The sequence below is a fragment of the Pinus tabuliformis genome, chromosome X, assembly GCF_031772625.1.
Source record: "Pinus tabuliformis cultivar Carrire ecotype Pingquan chromosome X, CPIR1, whole genome shotgun sequence".
Taxonomy (NCBI): Eukaryota; Viridiplantae; Streptophyta; class Pinopsida; order Pinales; family Pinaceae; genus Pinus; species Pinus tabuliformis.
Genome location: NC_142308.1, coordinates 304,213,700 through 304,223,448, shown reverse-complemented (window position 1 = coordinate 304,223,448; position 9,749 = coordinate 304,213,700).

The window sequence follows — 9,749 nt, the reverse complement described above, 5'->3', positions numbered from 1 at the left end:
GCAAAATTTGAACAAAAAGTAAGTGGACTATACCTTTCTGGCTGCCTCTTTCTCCGACCTGATCTTCTCACAGTCGGAGTTTTGTGCTCTTCATCTTCTGAACCTCCTCTGCTACAAGTCTGATTCTTCCTCCTTTGGCCCAAACTCTATCTTCTTCAGTTCCTTTGGTGTATTTCATGATTAATAACATCATTTACCTCTCTGAACACCACATCTCGGTTGTACGCAACCCTCTGCGTGACTGGGTTCCAAAGCTATAACCCTTTAAACCATCTTTATATACCCAATAAAGATGCACTTTTTAGATTTACTATCCAACTTGGTTCGTTTCTCCTTTGGAACATGTACACACGCATCACATCCAAAGACCCTCAGATGTGAAAGAGAGGGTTTCTTACCAGTCCATACCTCTTGTGGAGTCTTATCCTCCAACACTGATGAAGGTGACCTGTTGACCAGGTAACATGCAGTATCCACCGCCTCTGCCCAGAATTCCTATCCTAACCCGGCACCACTGAGCATGCTTCTTGCCCTTTCCATCAATGTCTTATTCATTCTTTCTGCGACTCCATTTTGCTGAGGTGTATATGGAGTAGTCTTCTGTCATGCTATACCACACTTCTTACAGAATTCTTCAAATTCCTTGCTAAAAAATTCTCCACCATTATCTGTCCTCAGCACCTTTATCTTCTTCTCTGTCTGATTTTCCACCAGAGCCTTAAATTCTTTAAACCTATGAAAGACTTCAGATTTCTTCTTAAGGAAATATATCCATGTATTCCTTGAGAAGTCATCTATAAATGATGCATAGTACACAGACTTACCCAGTGATGGAACCTTCACAGGTCCAAACACATCACTGTGCACAAGCTCTAAATATCTGTTTCGTCCTCTTACCACCAGAGGGGAAACTCACCCGATTCTGCTTCCCATATACACAATTTTCACAGAAATCAAAATCCAGAGCTATTATTCATACCTTCTACCATACCTTTACCATGAAGTATTCGAAGGCCTTCTCTCCAATATGTCCAAGCCTTTGATGCCACAACATGGTCTTCTCTCCAAAGACCATTAGATTTTCTACTCCATTTTCAGGAACCATAAAACTATTGCATCCCTCAACAACAGTGCTACCTTGCAGCTTGTACAGAGTCCCAATCCGAACTACTCCCTGCATCAATATTAGTGCCCCTCGAACCATCTTGCATATATCTTTCTCGAACACTGTCTTTACACTTGCATCATCCAACTTGCTTACAGAAATCAGATTTTCTGGCTAATGCAGGAAATGCAGAACACCCGGAAGTGTTCTAAGCCTTCCACCTTGCAACTCACTTCAACTTTAATTTTCTGTGACCAATGATTATTCTAGCCTTCCTATCATCTCCTAAGAAGACATCACACCATTTTTTTCTCATACTCGCAAAAACCACTCTCTATGGGGAGTGAAGTGAAAGGAAGCACCCGAGTCAATCAACCATGCCTCATGATCTACATGGTACTTGAAGAAGCCAAGTACACATCCCCACCTTCATCTGAGGTGGTTTTCACCTCTGCAGAAGCAGCATCATCAGATCCCTTTCCTTTATATCAGGAGCTTTAGATTTACAATCCCTTCTGAAGTGCCCTTCCTTTTCCGCATTTCAGCATCACCACCTTTGTAGGTTTTCCTGGAGATTTAGATCTCCCTCTAGATTTAGATCTCCCACTCGATGACTTATTTCTGTTTCTATTCAGGGACTGTCCTTGTACAGACAAGGCATCATGTTGTTGGGAAAAGTATCCAATTCAGAATGCCCCTATCCCACTCTAAGAGGTGATAGTGCCTTAGCAACAAACAAGGAAAACTCTCTGATTATTCTTCTTTATGAGATGCAAATAGAGAAAGAAGGATGTAACTAACCGGTATCTTCCGCTAGTTTGTCGATCCAATTGCTCTCTCTTTTGTTCGCTTCCCGCTTCCTGCTCTTTCACTGGTCCAGCTTCACCCAGCTCCTGCAAGATCACAAGAAAGGAAAACTACACAAAAGACATAGATTCACATTCACAACTAGTTTAGGATCAGATGTAAACTAAATATGCAAATATAACAAAACATCATTGAAATACATGCATATAGGAGAAACTCAAAATAGCTTTATTGATATGATAACAAGGTTCAAGAGGAGATACAACCAAGTGAGTCCTGATCCAGCATCTACCTCCCGGCAAAGGAATCCCTTCCTCTCCTCCAACAAAGCATAAATCACCCAATGTACTAATCTCAATCTCAAACCAACAGCAATTCTCTACAAAGTACAAAGTTCCAGCCTCCTGAACCTCTGGGTGAGAGATCCATTTATAGATGTGAGCAGAGAGGATGAGTCAGCTCATGTTTTGACTTGTGGCTTCTCTCTGTTAGTTCTTGCTTCCACTTGGAGGTTGAGAACCTCTTACTCATCACTTGGTCGAATTTATTGAGGCAAGTGTCATTGAGGAAGATTCTGGAAGCTTCCAGGGTCTTTCCACCACGTTGAATGAACTTGCCATTTGTCATTTCCCACTCAGCGCACCCTGGTAGTGCTTCTACCTGCGTTGCAGTGCAACTGGCCAGTGTAACCTCTGCATTTCAACGCAGGCAGCTAGTGGAGCTACTGAATTGATCCTGATTTGACCATTTCTGAGTGATTTTTGGTGGAAATTCTGGGAGAAGCTGTCTTTGGTTGACCTTGTTCCTCTAGGGGTAGGAACAACTCTCTTAGGGACTTTGGATCCCTTGGATTATGGACATTTCATGCTCTATGCTGTAAGGCACAAAAATGTCTATAATATGGCCCCCGTAAAGTATGAGGCCGTTTATCGGTGAAATGCTTTAGGAGATCCAAAGTTCTTCAATGCTGGGAGGAGACCTGTAATAAGATACAATACAAATATTATTTTTCATACTGCTTTCATGATCTAGCTGAGGCGGGCATTCCCATGCTCAGCTTTATTAAATCATTTTTCTGTACATAAACAGACAATCGTCTGATGGTAGACTGATGATTTTGATGAAATCATCATCCTTTTGGTAGGATGATTATCTGCTGTAATGCTGTACATGTCAATGTCTTTATTTATCCTGAATATATATCGCAGCCCGGATGGATGAAACTAGATCCGGGTCTTCAATCTCGTTCGATCTTCACTCTAAGTACAAGTCGATCCATGTGAGAAATGTTCTGAAGTCGAACATGGAAAGACATCGCTTGATTACCAGTCAATGATGTAAATTGTTAACAAGTGCGAGAGGAATCACCGATATTGATAATGACCCTCAAGGTACTGCAGCAAAATTCACGCGGTGTGAATAAAGGAGTTGGCGTCGAACACCACGCAAAATCTTTCGGTCAAAGGTCATTGATGTATACCTGTTGCCGGAAGTGAGAAACTTGCCATTGAGGCATGCAAGCTTCAAAGTACTGAAGGGTGTGTTCGTAGATCAACTTCTTGGATAATGAGCTGATGTCGACAAGAAGCGGTCTGTCAAAGGAGGGCCTTAATGTATCCCACATCAGTGACACGGAACGGAGCAAATGATTTTGATGGAGGTGAAAATGATCTGATGATATATGGTTCAGGGTGGCGGTCATGAAAGGATGAAGGATAATGTATGGTAGTGGATGGGACATGGTTGACTTCTCTGGATGACTTCTCTTGAACATATCGGCGACACTTGTGTGATGGATTGGTAGCATTTACCCCAAAGGTGGATGGTATGGCGAGACCATGGTGATGTGACCGGTGAATGAAACAACCCAACCTGACTCAGGCACGGAGTGGAAGTGTCATGTTCAAGAGTGACTTGCTACCAATGAAAGTTCTTTGAGTGTCTCCCAATTTTTCCCCAGTCATTTCTGACCAGTACCTCTTTATTTTTGTCAAGCTTGAGGAGGATAACATATGCTTGTTCTATAATTTGCCCTTCGGGCAAACCCATCGCTATGTTTTAACGAGCCTAGCGATAATGAAACTCGTTCTCATCTAAAGACAAGTTTGTCGCTATTAATGTTTTTTAACGAGTTTAATGACAAAGATAACTCGGTCCCTTTTCATTTTTAGAGAGTCTGAAAAGGTACGTAAAGATAACTCCAAAGTTCTTTTTTCATCATCTAATCCCTTAACTCCGAAAAAGTATAAAACAATACAGAAGGGATGGATTTTCGATAGTTTTAATGAGCCGAACAAAACAAGCGCTCGACCTTTTTGTGCAATTATCCCTCAGGTCCAAAAAGATTAAAATCTAGAGGAGGGATAGCACTTCCGATCGCTTTAACAAGCTGGAAGGCCAAAACTTGGCAATCTTTTCAAATTTTACGAGTCAGATGAAAAGAGCTTAAAGAAGACTCGTCTTTTGAGGAACGAGTGATGAAACGGGTTAGCAGTTGATTCCAGGTAATGGTTGGAATTTTCCAATCACGGCAGTGTCACAAGGATGGCTAAGTGAGCTCACTCTTCGTAGCTGTTCCTCAAAATGTGTAAACAATCAAATGGAGGTGAATGATCGGCCAATGGAAAAGTGGAGGTGACGGTGCAAACACGACCAAAGCTTTAATGGCTGATAATTTACATTCGCAGTGGTTATTTACCAGGTAGTTCATTTTTTAACGAGCTTAAACGCGGATTGAAACACTTTCTTGATCTTATGTTTATTTTTTAATGAGCATGAACTATGTGTTAAAACTGCTCGATCTTATGTTTATTTTTTAACGAGCATGAACTATGTGTTAAAACTGCTCGATTCCAGTCATATGATAAGAATGTCTCATTTAAGATGCCATTTTTTATGGGGCTTGCACCTCATAAAGCTTTGCCCCAGAATACTTTCTTTATGCAAGCTCGGAAACGACTAATCCTACGAGTTTAAAGGGTTAGACCTACAGGTTTAAAGGGAGGACCTAAAAATTTAAAAAATAAATAGCCGCCCCTTGCTTGCACTCCAAAAGGTTTGCATGCCCCCAGGTATAAAACAGAGTTTCAAAGTTACCCCTACTTTAGTCCGATAAAACATTTGTTTTAGCGAGAGAGGCCTACCTCTTACAGGTTACCAAAGATTGTCTCATTTGCGCAGCAAACAAAACATTTCTTCGGCGATGTCTACCGAGATAGACAACGGTGATTGACTCAGTTCTGTCAAACACATAACTTTGACAAAAGAATCTTATTCTAGAATAACCCTCTTCCAGCATGGGCGGGGTACAAACTAGTCATATTGTCCCGCGGAAATCTACCCTATACCCGAAGTTTTCATGCCAAAGCAGACCAGGACGCATGCCCCCTGGGTTCCAGTCATATCCGTCTGAATCACTCGCGCTCATCGGGAGGACGGACCATGGGTTGAGACATTTCTTGTGTGAAGAGACCATTTAGGGAAGGTATATGACTATTTGCGATGCGTGATCCGGGAAATGAAAGCTGGTCCACGAGCTTGACCACTCTTCCTTCGTGCAGAAAACACATTACTCTAAAGAGTGAGGAGACGATGGCTCCCATGCAATATATATAGTCTCATCCAAGGAGTAGGTTATAATCCAAGGGTCCTTGAATGACCATCATGTTCATTTGAACAGTCTTCCCTTTCAATGTGACAGGCACATTGGGGAGGATCCCTAAAGGTCGACTGGTTCCTTTATCGAAGCCTGTTAGATTTCTCATTTCAGGCAAAAGCGCTGGCGAACCAAGCACTTTCCAAGCAATAGAGGAAAGGATACTCACAGATGACCCCTCATCGATGATGGTGCCAGCCATTACCATTCTGTATATTTGAACGATAATTCTGAATGGTATGCTTGTTGGCAACCGGGGTCTGCCTAGTTGGTTCCAGTCGAAGGATACAACTAGGTTGCTTGGTGGTGGGACCGAATAGACGGCCGGATATCGCTCTGACGAACTTCCTTCCTGCGATAAAGGAATAGGTGCATTGCCCCCATGTTCATCGGAGTCTGTGTTGATGAAAAGAATCTGGATGATGTCATCCTTATCCTCTTCAGTGACTGTATCATTCGAAGATAAATCCTCTGAAGGCAAGACTGGGTCAACTGCCGTCTCGACCTTTTGACTTTCGTCTGGTATGGATTCAGTCGGTTTATCCTCAATGATAGACGCTTCAGCTGACCACTTAAGCGGGCCAGCTAGATTCTCAACTAACGAAGGACTTGGCAAGAGTCTTTGATATCCAGGAAGAAGTCGCAACGATGAAACCGGACGATCTTCCAAGACTCTTTTAGCCTCATCTAAGAAGGGACAACGGTGGAGGGCATGGTTGCCTTCGCACAGTCTACAGGGAGGTCTAGCCCTCCCTTTCTGTCCTGGAGCTTCACTTTTGCTAGTTGACGGTGTACTTTCAACATGACTATCAGAGGTTGACGACACCGGATTGTGCAAACGGGGAGACCAGTCCCTTAGTATCCGAGGGATGCAGGGACAATCTCTGTGAAAGTGGTCTCCCTTGCAGATGACACATGGCGATTTAGGCCTGGTTAGTGCTGTGTGTGGATTTTCATTTGACGACACTTGTTTTCCCTTATTTGCCTTTGGCTCCTTCTTCTTTTTCTCTTTCTTCTTCTTTTCTTTCTTCTCCTTAGGAACTTGGTTTTTAGTTTTACCAGTCCCGTCACGTGAAGAGGAAGGAAGAGAGGAAGAATTAGAGGAAGTAGAAGGTTGGTGGGAAATTCTGGACTCGTCTAATTGTTGATTCGACTGTTCAGGAATAGTGGTGTTCTGAATGACATTGGTTCAGAAGAGCCAGACTGGCAGGCCAATTGTCAGTCCTGGAAGCGACAATGTGGCCATATGGGGCACACCAACATCTCCCCAAGAGGAGAAGGGACTAGGATTTCCACCAAGGGGAATTCCTTGGTTGGTGGGCTCCATTTTCTCAACCTAAAGACCAACGCAGGAAAAAGGGGTGATTGTTCTGTTTAAAATAAATTTTAACGACGCTTTAGACACAACTTGCTTTTTCAATTTTAAAGAGTCGAGAAAAAGTTAAAGATTACTCTAGTCTCCTTCGATGTTTTAACGAGCCCGAAGTGACAAATGCTTGGATGGACTTTTACCGTTATAGAGTCTGAAAAAGGCCAAAAGGAACTGCTCTGGATTTCTAGGTAGAGGGTGTGCCAAACTTTTTGCGAAACCGCAGAATACTTTTTAGGGTACGGGCGGTCAATCTTCCTGAATGCTGTGTTCAGTGCATTGCGATCAGTAGGGCGGCCGACACGGCTTCCTATGGATAAAGGTTATATTCCTATAGGGGTCTCCCAATATATACGCGACGGTACGTGGGAGCACAATCTGTACTGGCACTTATCGTCTCTCAGGAGGAATCACCCAACCATCAGTGAGGCAACCAGTGACCAGGTTTTACGACGCCAGAACACGTCTCTAGCCTAGACCTTTATGTTGTGCGTTATGTTACAAAGCATTGTTAAGTTCATTCAATTTATTTTAGGTTGATCTTTCTGTATGATACAATTCCTAAATGCAGTCTAAAGATGATAAGCAAGCTTTTATATCTTTTCAACAATGAAAATCCTAGCTACAAGGGGAAAAGAAAGACACCATCTTTTCTCAAAGAGCATAGAGCACACAGTAATGCACTTTTCCCTAAATCAACATACAAACTGTCAAAATGAAAATGCACATATGCATGTATTTGTTTTCATTTTCTTAATATTGATGCCTAAAAAGAAAGCTGTTGTACAAATTTGAATTTGATTTCAAGTGAAAAACACAAACAAGTTCCTTTTCGAAATCAAAAAGACGATTACGACACTTTATGATTTACTTGTTTCGACACTTGAAATGCATAAATTCAAACCAAACGACAAAAGTAAAAGCTCAATCAACTGTGAACAGCAAACAAACTCACTCCTAAGATCAAAACGACACTTACGACAGGTCTAGATCTAAGGGCGACAGTATGACTAGTTTACTTTTGTAATGGGAAACTGCAAATGATGTAACAAATACACAAAGAACAAATACAATTTCTTTATACAACCGAGGTGGAATTGAGGCAAAGAAAAGGGGTTTCAGATAGGTACACTGACTGATAACAGGCTGCAAAAAACAGAGATGAAACTGAGCAAAAGGAAGCAGGGAACCACAGCTGCATAAGGCAGAGACTGATCAGCGCACTCGTAACACAGAGGATTTGACATTTAGCGCAGGTAGCCTTCACGGGACCTGCATTGAAATGCAGAACCTCTTCACAAAGTCTGTGCTGAAGCAGAAATGAGAGTTGTTTTTGGGTTCTGGGTTACGGTTTGCAGTTTGATCTACAGTTTTTGGCCGGATAAAAGCTATCAATTAGGTACAATTAGGAGGATGATTTATAGGAGGACTAAGATCTATCACAAAGGGCTGTTAGAGCACTTGTGGATCAGCTTCTCAGATCATAAACAGGCCCAGTGAGAGGACTAGAGTAGCTGATCTCTACTTTGCATTTGTAAATAGCAAATGCAGTTCGATTCGGCACTCTTGAGTTTATGAAATGAATAGCAATAGAAACACAAATAAACTAACAAGATACTCTCCCCAGCGGAGTCGCCAATTTGTTGTTGGGAAAAGTATCCAATTCGGAATGCCCCTATCCCACTCTAAGAGGTGATAGTGCCTTAGCAAAAAACAAGGAAAACTCTCTGAGTATTCTTCTTTATGAGATGCAAATAGAGAAAGAAGGATGTAACTAACCAGTATCTTCCGCTAGTTTGTCGATCCAATCGCTCTCTCTTTTGTTCGCTTCCCGCTTCCTGCTCTTTCACTGGTCCAGCTTCACCCAGCTCCTGCAAGATCACAAGAATGGAAAACTACACAAAAGACATAGATTCACATTCATAACTAGTTTAGGATCAGATGTAAACTAAATATGCAAATATAACAAAACATCATTGAAATACATGCATATAGGAGAAACTCAAAATAGCTTTATTGATATGATAACAAGGTTCAAGAGGAGATACAACCAAGTGAGTCCCGATCCAGCATCTACCTCCCGGAAAAGGAATCCCTTCCTCTCCTCCAACAAAGCATAAATCACCCAATGTACTAATCTCAATCTCAAACCAATAGCAATTCTCTTCAAAGTACAAAATTCCAGCCTCCTGAACCTCTAGGTGAGAGATCCATTTATAGATGTGAGCAGAGAGGATGAGTCAGCTCATGTTTTGACTTGTGGCTTCTCTCTGTCAGTTCTTGCTTTCACTTGGAGGTTGAGAACCTCTTACTCATCACTTGGTCAAATTCATTGAGGCAAGTGTCATTGAGGAAGATTCTGGAAGCTTCCAGGGTCTTTCCACCTCGTTGAATGAACTTGCCATTTGTCATTTCCCGCTCAGTGCACCCTGGTAGTGCTTCTACCTGCGTTGCAGTGCAACTGGCCAGTGTAACCTCTGCATTTCAACGCAGGCAGCTAGTGGAGCTACTAAATTGATCTTGATTTGACCATTTCTGAGTGATTTTTGGTGGAGAACTTCTGGGAGAAGCTGTCTTTGGTTGACCTTGTTCCTCTAGGGGTAGGAAGAACTCTTTTAGGGACTTTGGATCCCTTGGATTATGGACATTTCATGCTCAATGTTGTAAGGCACAAAAATGTCTATAACACATCACCATTCTGGATCTCCATATTTTTTCGTCTCATCTCCTCCGTCAGCAAGGCTGAGACTATTTCATCAAACTGCAAAGCAATTGAGTTGCTACCTATTGCAATAACCAGACTATCCCACGAA